Source organism: Ceratotherium simum, chromosome 9 (assembly GCF_057802395.1).
Source record: "Ceratotherium simum simum isolate JZ-2026a chromosome 9, ASM5780239v1, whole genome shotgun sequence".
Classification (NCBI taxonomy): domain Eukaryota; kingdom Metazoa; phylum Chordata; class Mammalia; order Perissodactyla; family Rhinocerotidae; genus Ceratotherium; species Ceratotherium simum.
In genome coordinates this window covers 10,019,416-10,032,927 of record NC_141908.1, presented here as the reverse complement: position 1 = coordinate 10,032,927, position 13,512 = coordinate 10,019,416, and the positions used below count along the sequence as shown (strand labels likewise).

Here is a 13,512-nt window from a genome sequence, read left to right as displayed (position 1 = left end):
AAAAGGAAAGGAGGTAGGAGGAATGGTAGTGAAATTGAAAGAAAAGGGAAAAGAAGAGAAAGGAACTATTGTCAATTAGGTTGTGAGACCAGAAGGCAATGGGGCCCCTGCTGGGAAGGCCTGAGGCTCTCGGGGCCTTGAACTTGCCCTGAGGGTCTGACCTGCAGCTGGACTCCTGGGCACCCTGTCGCCCTTGCCTGACCCTGTTCTGGGTCAATCAGGGTCAGTGAAGACAAAAGAACCACGTTTGGTCAGTGCCACGCCCAGGGTGAGGGGCTCTCCTGGACACAAGCATGGGGACTCTTCTAGGCCTGTCCTCTGCCCTGAGTTCTCACCCCCAGGGAGACGACATCGAGGCGAAAGGACCCTCTGGCAAAGGAAACGATGCTGGGCACAGGCTAGGACCTGTCAGCCTGGCCTTGCCCCAACTTTTAAATAGAGCTGGCCTTCCTGGGCACACATCTGGGCTGTGCATTCTAGAGCCCCCCACACGCACCTCTGCTGCCACATTCACATTCTCCAAGCTCAGCCCCAAACTTGCCTGCTCAACCCAATGGACCACATTTCTCCTGACTCCACACAACGCCTGAAGCTCTAGGGTAGGGCGACTTGTGTCACAGCAGCTTTGGGCCCAATCTGCTGCCACCAACCAGGCCCCCACCACCATGCCAGGAGAAGGGAGTCGGGCAGCACCCAGAGGGGGTGGGGTGGAGAAAACAAGTCTACATGAAGAAATGTTGAATACTTGGGATCGAGTCCTCTTTCCTCCCTCCCCTGCCCCCATTTCACAACCTGCTTCAACTTTACAGGAATGTGTTAGTTGGATGAGGGCTGAGTGGGTAGGAAGCCACATGTAACGGTTCAATCAGATTACTCTGCTTGTCACAGAGACTAAAATAACAGAAGCTAAAACCAGATGGAATTTTCTTTCTTTCTCATATTAAAGTCCAGAGCTGGTAAGGCAGATCTGTTCTACCAAGTTTTAAGGACCCAAGTTTCTTCTCTCTCTCTCTCTGCTCCACCATCCCTAGGGTACCACCTCATGGGCCAAGTTGGCTACTCAAGTTCCAGCCATCACACCCACATTCCAGCATGTAGAAAGAAGAAAGACATCAAGCAAGACACATTCTCTCCCTTGAAGGTACTTCCTGGAAGATGTACCACCTCCTGCATCTCACTGAGTCACACGGCCGCACCAAGCCCAAAGGGAAGCTGGTGATGGTCTGTTGTATTTATTCTGGATGGCTGTAGGTCCTCTTGTACTGTTCATAGCTCCTTGTGCTGTAGTTTGGGTGGGAGAGGGTGGTGGCTTAGTGCTAGGCTGTGCATTTGTACTCTGGCTCACCACTTCTAAGTTATGCCATCTTTGTGCGCCTGAAGGTTGTAGGAAGATAAACTAAGACAACAGCTGTGAAGCATTTAGCACAGTGCCTGCACTTTGAAAGCAGAGCTGGGCCTGACCCCTCCAGCAACAGGGGATGCTGCTCTGTGGGGGAGCCTGTCAACCTCAGCGAGCTCTGACTGGGGGAACAGTTTTCTTTACACTGAACCTACATCCATCACCCTAATACTTTCCTCCCTGATTCAACCCTAGAAAACACTAGAAGTTGTCTAAAAACTAACCAGAAGCACGAGGATAGCTAGGTTTACTGACCCTTGTTATAAGCCAAACCCCATGCGATGAGCTTAACCATCCCCCAGTTCTAACAGTTCAACCCAGTTGGTGCAAGTAGAGACCCAGAGGAGGAGGAGGAGGCCCTTTGGGAGAATTCACCGACACATGGCGCCCATTGCCCCGTGAGAAGGGGGCAGGGTCAAGACGGACTCAGCTTCAGTCATCCCGGCAGCAGCTGCGGCGGCTCTCGTCTTCATGGCTCTCCTTGCCATCTCCCTTCCACCTCCAGAAACACGGCCTCCGGTGTGGCTGTCTCTGGTGTCTGTGGCATCATCAGGGTGTTCAATGACGTGAAGGTGCACAAGTGGGGGACGCCAGAGGAGGTGAAGAAGCACAAGGAGGCGGTGCTCCTCTGCCTGAGTGAGGACAAGAAGGAGCCTGGAGGAGACTGGGCCAGGCTGTCCATGACCCTACTCCACCTATGTCAAGAGGCCGCTGGACACGGCAGTCACTGCATCCTCTGTGAGGCACCCTGGGAGACTGAGGAGAGCCAGGAGGAGGACCTGCTGTTTGTCTCCTGGGCCCCGGAGTCTGCACCCCTGAAGAGCAAATGACGGATGCCAGCTCCACGGACGTCATCAGCAAGCTGACAGGGCTCAAGCAAGAATTACAAGCAAACCGCTCTGAGGAGGCCAAGGGCCCGTGCACCCTGGCAGGGAAGCTGGGGGGCAGGGCTGCCATCTCCCTGGAGGGCAAGCCTTTGTGGGCCCCCGCCCGCCCCCTGTCTGGAGCATCTGGCAGCCCAGACCTGCCCACAGGGTTGCAGGCTGTCCCCTTCCTGCCAGCCCAGAGGGGCCGGGGGACCTCAGCTGGGAGGAAGACAATCCCTTCACCCCACTTGCCAAACATTCCCCCACACCCTGGATATTCCTCCTCCCTCCATCCCTGGTGGTTCTGGTCTTCCCAAAGCTCTTTCGATCTTCTAAGTCCTCTCGGGTGGAAGACCAAGGTCCCCCCAGACATGCCAGTTTTGGAGGGGCTGCTCCTGACCTGTTCCTTTCCTTTCCTGTGCTGCCAACCTCTAACCGCAGCGGTGACACTGCGCTGGTCTGTTCAGTTTCTGTGCATAACTGGAACATTGTGGAGGTGACCCCACTCTGGGCCGCCCGCTCCTCCTCCCTTTTTCTCTTGGTCTGGGCCACTCATGGAAGCGGGACCAGTAAGAGACTTCAATTCAAAACACACACAAACACAACAATGAAAACAACAAAGGCTGGCTCAGAGAGGGAGGTTTTACGAGGTTTTATAAGTCCCCCAGTTACAGTCGGCCCCTCCCCCACCGGCTCACACCAGGATGGGAGGTGACATTCCTGAGGTCGGTGACATCCTCAGGCTTTGTCTCACCTGGACACCATCTGCATGATCACCAAAATGTCCTTGACATCACATTTGGTGTTTGTGGAAGGAGGATCCCAGAATATCTAAATTTTATATTATCTGTCAGAGTAGGTTTCCATTAGAATATCCAGCTTTAAAGATTACGGCAGGAGTAGTTTGGACCATACAAAATTGCTGTGTTTATGGCTCAAAAATAGTTGAATATCGGCAGTTCCATGCGGTTCACCTACTGGCTACTGAACAACTGTCTGGCCAGTCCAGTTCAAGCTATTCTGCCCTCTGGAGAAGTCTGTCGCCAGCAGAGAGTGGGGAAAGGACAGAGTCTCGTGATTTCTTGGTTCACCTCAACTCCATATCATTAATGTCACACCTCTCCAGCTTTGATTTGTATTTCAACACTCATGATTAAAATTTTGCAGTGTTCGCGTTGTCCCAGGACAGACAGAACCGTGCCATGTTTCACCATTTACGCAGCCGATTTCATGCACTCGGATAGTTCAGTCACACCCCCTACTGCTCCGCCGTGGCCGCGGGTTACTGTAGGGGTGTTGGCCTAGCGAGGGTCGGGGCTGGGTGTCCCCGATCACAGGACCCCAGCCAGCCAGTGACACCTCTGCTCTACTTTCCTTCCCCTGTGCTGGGGATGGAGTGTGACGGCATCGCCAGGGTGGAGGCAGTGCCTCAAAGAGTGTCAATTCGGAAGCAGGTTGTAGGAATCTCTGTGGGAACCACACCCATTCTAAGTCCAATTCTTTTAAAATTGAGGGTTTAGAATCAGGATAGAGTCAGGGAGTAAAACACATGCTACTAACTAGACGGGGAGCTCTCCATGGGCAGGAGCTGTGTCTGATTCATTGCTGGATCCTGGTGTCCAGTGTTGGGCCTGACACGGAGAAATCCAGTCTAGTCAGCCTCTGCTGAGCAAATATTGCAGATCTCATCCAGTGCTAAATTCTATGATGGTACTAAGAAGGAGAGAAATAAGGAAAAGACTAGGATCTTCAGGATCTTTGAGTTTGTATTGCGACTCACATCAATGATAAGTCCTGGGTAGATCCATCAGCTTCAGGCATAGCTTGATCCAGGTACATAAATGAGGTCAGGCACCAGATTCGATCCTCTCCATCTCTTGCCTCTGATTTTCTCTGAGTTGTCTTTGGTCTCAGGCAGACTCTTCTCATGAGGGGGAGAGGAGGCCCAAGGCATCTCCAGGGTGACATCCCAGCAGCTTAGCAAAGAAAGCTGCTCTCCCCTCTGGTTCCAGAAGGGGGAATATGTGCCAGGAAGCTGAAAATCACTGAGGTCCAACCGGCAGATTAAAGAAAGCAGAAACACAAGTCAACATCTGTGTGAAGCTGAAGGTGTAGATAGTTAAGAAAATCTCTCCACAAACGTGTCTTGCATTTTCTGGTCTTTTTAACACAGATGACTTGAAATCCAAAAGAGTTTTGGGAAAGTAGAGCCACAGGACTGGCTGCCGGCGAGAACTGCTCACTAAACTGCTCTTACTGTGGATTACCATGACAGGAGTGACACAAAAACACTTCTTTCCTAGTCGTTTAAAATGTCAGTTCCTCTTCAGAAATTACAAACCATCATGGATCTACCGCATGGTGCAAAATACATACAAAGCCCTTGCCTAAGGGTGACAGCGTGCCCACTCCTGCCTGAGCTCAGAGGGAATTCCAAGCTGGTCTCACGGGGATCAGCAAGTGAGGCTTCCCTCCAATCGCCGTCACCCCCTGGGGTAGCCAAGCCACCCCTTCTTCCCCTCCTGCCTGTTCTCCCTGCTCTCCCCCAGGTGGCTCCATGGCACTTGGCTCAGACTGGGCCAACGAGAGTCCTGCACCCCGTGGACACGTGATTGGTTCAGGGAAGGACACATGATGCAAACGGGGCCAGCCAATCAGAGGCTTCCGGGGCATGAAGAGGCAGGCAGGGTCTCAGGACACAGACAAGCAGGCGGCTCAGAGGGCCCCAGGTGCTGGCTGGTCACCAGCACCCTGCTCCTCCTGGTCAGAAGGGGCGTGTTCATGGCCACAGAGCTCCCGGGCCTTCCCGGGAGGACGCAGCTTCCTCCACCCCTTTCTCTCCTGGCCCAGGTCTTCTCCACCCGCCACCATTTGTTGGGCCTCCGAGGGCATTTCCCGTCTTGCTGATGTATCCACAGAAAGCGCCTCACGGCCGCCTCCAGAGGCTGGCGGGGAGGGAAGAGCTCCAGCCAGCAGCTGAGAGAATATGGAGCGTGCACGGGAGGAGAGAGAAACGCGGCCTCAAACAGTGTGAAAGCTACTTACGTGGAACCGTTGTAGTTTCCGTTTCTGCTGGGGCCAGGAAACAAGAGATACCCCACGCTAAAGATGAGGTGCAAGAGCGCCACAAAGGACTCGCAAAGGAGGCTGGAGAAAGCGGTTCAGGGGAAAGAGGAGGTCAGGGAGGAGGGGAAGACTTCTTTGGAAAACTTCGTTGGGTGACGGCCACTCTTCGCTTCGCCAAGAGCCAAAAGTGAGGGGCTTTTGAAGAGCGCCTGGAGAGCTGCAGTTTGCGGACAGTGGACGGGTGTGTGAGTCACACCTCGGGAATGTGAAGGACCAGAGGGCTGCTCCTGCTCAGGCAGGAAGGGAGGGCGGGTTGGCTGCTGTGCTGTGCTTGGCCGCGCTCAGAACCGAGGGATGAAGGCAGCATGGAGTCTTCATAGCTTCGTCTGAGAAGGCCTCCTGGAAGGCCAAAAAGACCTCAACCCAAGGAAGCCAGACACAGAGCTGGAGGCTCAGGTGTCTGGTAGTGATGAGCACACCTAGCACCTCCACCTTGGATCTGTAAATACCCTTCCCACTCAAGGAGTGGGCCTCCTTGGAGAAACGGCTGATTCCAGGACTGGCTGGAAGGTACTAAGTGAACCTGGGACATCTTGTACCAGAAACAAGGGAACTACCAAAGGCTAATCGGGGTCTGTCGAAAGGATGTAGGAGCTGTTATGAAGGGCCCCCAATGACCAAATTTAGGGCCATTTGGGCATCATAAACAGTAATGATGGCAATAGGTGATAATACACTGCTCTGTCAGTCACCACCCTAACCAAGTGATCACACTCAGCATTGCTATCAGTGGGACAACCTGGCATCTCGTGCCTCCTGAAGCAATGCACTGGGAAGGACCCCCACACACCCACATAGTATTCTTACCAAAAATGGTCACCCTAATTCTAGTCATGAGAAGAAAAGATCTGACAAATCCAAAGTGCGGGAATTTCTACAAAACAACTGTCTTGGCTGCTTCAAAAATGTCAACATCATGAAAGACCAAAAAAAAAAATGCTAGAGAAGTCTTTGAAATTAAAAGAGACTAAAGATAAAGATCCATAAGGTGCGAATGTAACGTGTGATTTTTTTTTTTGGTGAGAAAGAGTTGCTCTGTTCTAACATCTGTTGCCAATCTTCCTCTTTTTGCTTGAGGAAGATTAGCCCTGAGCTAACATCTTTGCCAGTCTTCCTCTATTTCCTGTGTGGTTTGCTGCCACAGCATGGCTTGATGAGTGGTGTAGGTCTGCACCCGGGATCCAAACCCATGAACCCGGGCTGCCGAAGCAGAGTGCGCCAGACTTAACCACTATGCCACAGGGCTGGCCCCTGAAATGTGTGATCTTGATCAAGTCCTGGGTCAAAAAAGTCAGCTATCAAAGATATTTGGGGAATAATTATAAAAATTTGAATACAGATTGAATATTCATATTATTGAGTTATTGTTAATTTTCTTAGGTATAGTAATGGCATCATGGTTATATAGCAGAACATCCTTATTCTTAGGAGATGCCTACTGAAGTACTTAGGGGATTGTCTTGGTTCAGGTGGCTATAACAGAGTACCATGCACTGGGTGGCTTATAAACAATGGAAATTTATTTCTCACAGTTCTGGGGGCTGGAAGTCTGAGATCAGGGTGCCAGCATGGCCGGGTTCTGGTGAGGGCTCTTTGCCCAGTTGCAGATGGCCAACTTCTCATTGTATCCTCACAAGGCAGAAAGAGGGCGAGAGAGCTTTCTTGGGTCCCTTTTATAAGGGCACTAATCCCATTTATGAGGGCTCCCCGCTCATGACCTAATCACTTCCCAAAGGCCTCACCTCCAGATACCAACACATTGGGGGTTAGGAGTTCAACATATGAATTTTAGAGGAACACAAATATTTAGTCCATAACAGAGAGGGAATGTCACTAAGTCTGCAACTTTCAAACTGTTCCACAGGCACAGATAAGTGTGTGTGTCTACATATCTGTGTCTATATCTACATCATATCAATGGAAAGAGATGGAAAGAAACCAAGTATGGCAAAATATTTGGAACTGGTGAATGTAGGTCTCAAGTATATGAGTGTTTATTGAATCATTGTTTCAACTCTTTGGTAAGAAGTTTTGGGCAAAGTCTATCCTTCCTCCTGTGGTTCTTAAGCAGCAGTTCCCAAAAGTTTGGTAATGTTGTCCTTGGAAATGGGAGTAATTTCATTAACAGGACTTCTTGGCCCGGAGACACTCTCCAGGCTACCTGGAAAGGGCTTTTGACCTTAAGGGGGCTCAGGGGGGCAGGGCAGCCATGGTCAGCCCCTCTTCCTTGGGCTGCATCAGGGTGTAGGCTTGTAGCTCCTTCCCCAGGGTCCATCCCACCCCTCACCACCACACACAAATACACACACACACATACACACTCCCATCTGCTCCAGCCCTGGGGAAATCTTCTGGCCAATAGTCTGACTTGGGGCACAGGCATCTCACATGTGAGGCAGGTAGATCGAGTCTGAAGTCCAAGTGCCCCGGGGATTCAAGGCACCACTGTCTCCTGGTCCCCACACACTGTTCTCACCACCACTGCCCCAACGGACTGGTCCTAACAGATAGCAGAGACTTGCTGGCCCAGGTTCAAAGACTGCCCACTGGGCACCCCAGGACACACCAGGCTCACTAGCTAACAGCATCCCAGACCCCAAGATGCATGAGATGGGGTGTTCTGCTGCTGGCCCCTATCAGAGTGCTGTCTGTCGCTGTTAAGGGGGAGAGTTTCCCATCTATTCACAAGGTGTCCACGCCCCCTAACTTTCATGCTGGGGCTTAAAGAGCCTAGGACCCTGTTGGGAGGGTGGACAGAGTTTCTGTGACATGAAGGGGAAGCCTCCAAACCAGGTGATCGCCTCCCTCAATGGGAACAAGAAGGGCCCCCTCTGCAACCTGTCAGCCCCCAAAAGGTCGGAGTCTCTCACTGCTCCAGAGCCACCTGGCCCCTCCCTTCTCTTCCTGCTGGGCTCTGGGCGCAGAAAGCCCGCTGAGGAAGCACACCCAGAGATATTTTCGTCTAGACACCTCACACCTCTGTCTATCGGGCTGGAGCTCTCTTGGGACTTGGGGGAAGAGAAAGGCGCTGGAGGAGCACTGGAAATAATTAAGCGGGTTGGGGGGGGGGACATGGAGGGACACTTGACTCCAACTTTGTGATTGCTCCGGGGAGGACTCTGAAATTGGACCCCACCTCCGAAAGTGCATCTGAAAAACCCACCGCGAGATGGCAGGGTGGAGTTAAGAATCGAGTCGGAACGGAAAGCGAGGCTGGGCTCCTGCCGCAGCGGGAGCAACGTGATTTCAGCTTCGCGTTTTGTGAAGGATTTGGGACTTGGCGCCACGCGGCCCTCTATACAAGGGAAGCTAACCCAGCGTTTTGAGCGTCTGCGGGGTTCCAGACACGGCGCTGGGCCCTGGGCAAACGTGAGGTGGTTCAACCGCAGCAGCCCCGGGAAAAGGCATTTGGAACCCCGTTTAGTAGCCGAGGAAACAGAGGCTCCACAGAGGCTAAGTGATTCACCGCTGCTCGGCCGCTGAGCCAGGCCCACCCAGCCTTCCGCGCTCGAAGTTCGCGTTCTTCCCGGTACACCGCGCCACCTCCGAAAAGCACCACATGGCAGGGGCTGCTTGCCTTTCCCCTTTGTGGACGGCATAGGGGATGGAGCTGGAGCCCAGCGACAGAAAACAGCCAGGAGTGCAGAGGGATGCCTGAAACCCACATGAGAACACCCCAAACAGCAACAACGACGCACAATGCAAATAATGAGGCTTACGTTGTATCTTACTTCTGCACTTCATTGTGTCTCCTTGTGGTCTCACCGCGCCCTTGTAGCCTCCCATTTTATGGGAGAGCGATCTGGAGGGGTTGAGTCCCTTGGGCAAATGCCCAAAGTCTCACACTGGGACTCAGGCCTCCAACCCCAGCCTCTGATTCATAGCCTCCGTGCTTTTGTACTACACACTATGTTGCTTCCCTGGTTGGTTATGTCGGGGTGGGCATCACTGAGTCTGATGAGAACCTGGGTCCCACGTCTGCCACTCCCTGAGTTCAGACAGCAGGATAGGTGCCTGGGTGAAGCGAGAGAGATGGGAAAGGAGCCAAGGAAGGGGGTGGGGGAGGGGAGGTTCATCTCGGAAGAACTGGAGAATTTTGAGGGATCTTCAGCCCCAACCAGCCCCCACTGAAAGAGACTGGTGAGTGGCAGGCCTGGGTTTGAATTCTGGCACCATCACTTAACAGCTTCTTCACTCCTTAGTTTTCTTTTTGTAAGACTGGAGGTGATCATCATAGTTGTATCTCAAGAGGTTTTATCAGAATTAAATATAAATAAAATACATTTAGTCACTCACACCCATTAGGATGGCTACTATCAAAATGGCAGAAAATAGCAGGTGTTGGCAAGGATGTGGAGAAATTGGAATGCTTGTGCACTGTTGGTGCAAATTTTAAAATAGAATTTCTATATGATCCAGCGATTCCACTTCTGGGTATATACCCAAAAGAATTGAAAACAGAGTCTCGAAGAGATATTTTGTACTCTCATGTTCATAGCAGCATTATTCACAATATCTGAAAGCTAGAAGCAACCCAAGTGTCCATCGACAGATGAATGGATAAGCAAAATGTGGCATATACATACAATGGAATATTGTTGGGCATTAAAAGGGAGGAAATTCTGACACATGCTACAACATGCACGAACCTTGAGGACGATATGCTAGGTGAAATAAATCAGTCATAAAAGGACAAATACTGTATAATTCCACTTATATGAGATATGAGTAGTCAAATTCATAAAGACAAAAGGTGGAACGGTTGGTTGCCAGGGCCTAGGAGAAGTGGGGAATGGGGAATTAGTGTTTAATAGGTACAAGAGTTTCAGTTTTGCAAGATGAAAAGAGTTCTGTGGATGGATGGTGGTGCTGGTTGCACAACAATGTGAATGTACTTAATGCCACTGAACTGTACACTTAAAAATGGTTAAGATGGTAAATTTTATGTTATGTTTATATTTGACTGCAATTTTAAAAAATTAAAAAATTGATCGCGTAAATAGTAAAAGACTAAAGACAATTAGTAAACATAAATATGTATATTTAATCAGCCTCTGGGTGACTTGATTCAGAGCTGCTTGTTCTTCTGTGTGGCTACTGATTCTTTGAGAGATGGGCTCCCTTGAGCTTCATTGTGAATAGATTTGTGGCTAGCTTGTCACGAAAACAATGTGACAGAAGTGACACCGAGCGACTTCCAAACCTAGGTCAGAAAAGTGCATTCAGCTTCTGCCTTCTTTGCTGGGTCGCTTGTGTTCGGGTTCCTGAGCTTCCAGGTAAGGAGTCTGAACACCTCCAGGCCCCTGGGCTGTGAGGAAGCTGAGGGGTCACAGTCAGTCAGGTGTAGATGCTCTGGTCAGCCGCTCCAGCTCCAGTCCTGGCCGTGAGGTCCAGAGAGCGTGGAGCAGGGACAAGCCATCCCCTCCTGGGTCCTGTCTGAATTCCTGACCCACAGAATCCGTGAGCATGATGGAAAAAACTGTTTTGAGCTGCTAAGTTTCTATTGTTTTGCAGCCATAGTACCTGGAACACTTAGAACACATCTGGAAATGGGTGTCCCTTTGAAACAGCTGAGCAGATGGCACACTGTTTCCTCTCCCCATCCACTTCTCCTGGACTCTCCATCCCTCCTCTCTTTCTGCAGAAATACATAAGAAGTACATTTTTCTGAAGGTGACCCCAGATTTATTACCAAGGAACATTCTAGAATTCTGTTCTGGACCTGTCCTCTGAGTTAGTGCTTGAAAATGAAGTTAGGCTCATCCAACTTCACCGACAAAGATACTTTCTCAGGAGGGTTCTAAGTAAATTCAGAGTTCTGTAATTGGAATCTTCTTTCCCCACTGATTTCTGTTCTTGTTGCAGAGATGTGCTCTCTGTTCGTCCGGCTTTTTCAGGTTAAGTGCCACTGGACAAGGGCTTCTGGTAGCTTAGCTTGAAGCATCTCTTGCCTTTGCCCCTCTGTCAAGTCAGGAAAGGATCCCAGCCCTTCCCTGGAAGCTCGCAATCTCTCCAGGAGGCGTAGTGTGCTGCCAGGCCCTCAGTGGAGCCATGGTTTGTTGTGACTCTTCTGTCCCCCCAGGACGAGGCAGGAGAATTGGGAGGCAGGCACAGGGGTTTCACTCCCCACCCTGCCACACACGAGCTGAACCGGGTCATCCTGGGCAGGTCACTGAAGCCCTGGGCTTCCCCCTGTTTGCTCCTCCTCCTGCTGTGACAGAAGACATAACAACGCCAGCTCAGTCATCGTGCCCCGACAGTGCCTACCATGCATCACTCATGTGACGGATGTGACTGTTTAACACCTGGGCTGTGGAGGGGGACAAAATAGGCCCAAATCCTACCTTCTACAAGCTTAGGTGCCCCTGGGGCAAGGCGACAACTGAAATCAACATGTAGATTTTAAAGCACGAGGAGCTCTGTGGGGACAACAGAGGAAGGAAGGGGGCTCAGGGCGGTCGTCGTGGTCAGCGACTTTGAGAAGGTGATTTTGGCGAAGACGTAAAGGCAGTAGGGAAGCTAGCTATGCAGAAATCTGCAGACTTCCAGTGGATTTTATCTGGCATTTTAAAACTATGATTGTGAACCATAATAGAAACAGCCTGAGCTGACTACCCAACTCTTCTGCCAGAATCAAAGTCCTGCCCAGGGATTTAACCCTTGCCTCATTGTCAGCGTTGATTTTTTTATAAAGCTTATATATTATGGTAAGAATAAAGTGATTTCTAAATGATCTAAATCTCCTAAAAACAAACGTTGCGGATGGAACCTGAGAGGGCTTCGTGCTGTCGTCGTGCATCTGGACTCCCGGTCTCCTCTGCCCCGTGGGCCAGGAGGTCGCCCCTCACCCTCTTGCCCTTCTGAGGGAACTCGGCCGCCCTCTCCCTGGGCTGACAGAAGCCGTGGAGCAGGAGCCGGCCTCCTTACAGGGGGCCAGTTTGGGGGATCTTGTAGGTTTCATCCCTTGATGTTCTGCGTCTAGCCAGAGTTTGTCTTTCGCCTGCCCCGTTGGCCTTTCTTATCCTCCACTTCCCTCCACGCCTGGCCCAGGATTGAGAGCCCCTGAGAGCTCCTGAGGATTCTCGGGGACAGAGTAGGGTCCAAGCTCCACACAGACTGCAACTGGCATGGAGCCTTCAACCCTGCTGCCTGGGCAGCACCCTGCCTCACCCCACTCTCGCTCTCAGACTTTCCATCTGAACCTCCTCACTCAGGTGGAAATCTTTCCTAGGAAGGGCTGGACTTTCCCCACCAGCCATTAGTACCTCGCTGTGAATGACACATCCTCCCAGCAGGTGTGACACCTGGGTCAGGGTGGGGGGACAGTTCTGAGGACTCTAGAACTGCACTTTCCAATAGGGTAGCCACTAGCCACCTGTGGCTATTTAAGTTTAACTGTAAATTAACTGAAAATAAAATTAAAAATTCAGCCCTCAGTCGCGCTTAAGAAGCACAGGTGGCTAGCTGCTATCGTATTGGACCGGGCAGGCATGGAACATTCCCATCATTGCAGAAAGCTCTACTGAGCAGCGTTGCTCCTGAAGGAGTCCCTGATCATCCTGCAAATAGAGGATGGGATGGAGGGATGCAAAGATCCACTTCGCCTGCCCTGTCTTCCAGCTCCTTCTCCTCCCAGGCTCACCCCTCCCTGAAGGGACAGAGGTGGCCTTTTTAGCCAGGTTGGAATCTAGCTGTTTCTAACTCAGGGTTTCCCAACATGGGCACTGTTGGCATTTTGGGTCATATAATTCCTCGTTGTGCATTGTAGAATTCTTGGCAGCATCCCTGCCCTCTACCCACTAAATGCCAATAACCACTCTCCCCCAAGTTGTGGCAACCAAAAATGTCTCTAGACAGTGACAAATGTGCTCAGAGGTGGAGGTGGGGGGACAATGGGCTCTGGTTGAGAACCACTGGTTTAGCTACAAAGACCTGGATGAATCCTGAAGATGGACGCATCCCTGTGTGTGTGTGTTGGGGGGCAGGGGGTAGAGTGCCGATGAGGCTGTTTCAGCCCTTAGCATCTCCTTGGAATTAATTGCCTAGTCAGTGTCTCCCCAGTCCCTAGTCAGGCCTCGAGGCAACAGGACCTTGGTGGACAGCTCTGACGGAGGAGGGGAG

At 51.3% G+C, this 13,512-nt stretch overlaps 1 long non-coding RNA gene and 1 pseudogene across 1 annotated transcript; one reads left to right on the top strand and one right to left on the bottom strand.

The window, feature by feature from the left end:
- The first annotated feature begins 1,780 nt into the window (after positions 1–1,780).
- On the top strand, positions 1,781–2,745 carry LOC147916233 (cofilin-1 pseudogene; annotated as a pseudogene).
- Positions 2,746–2,902: 157 nt separating this feature from the next.
- Positions 2,903–5,456, bottom strand: LOC147916232 (uncharacterized). The gene is made up of 2 exons (XR_015553093.1): positions 5,311–5,456; positions 2,903–4,310 (listed from the first exon to the last, which is right to left on the bottom strand). It is a non-coding gene; the product is annotated as an uncharacterized LOC147916232 (long non-coding RNA).
- Between the last annotated feature and the right edge of the window lie 8,056 nt (positions 5,457–13,512).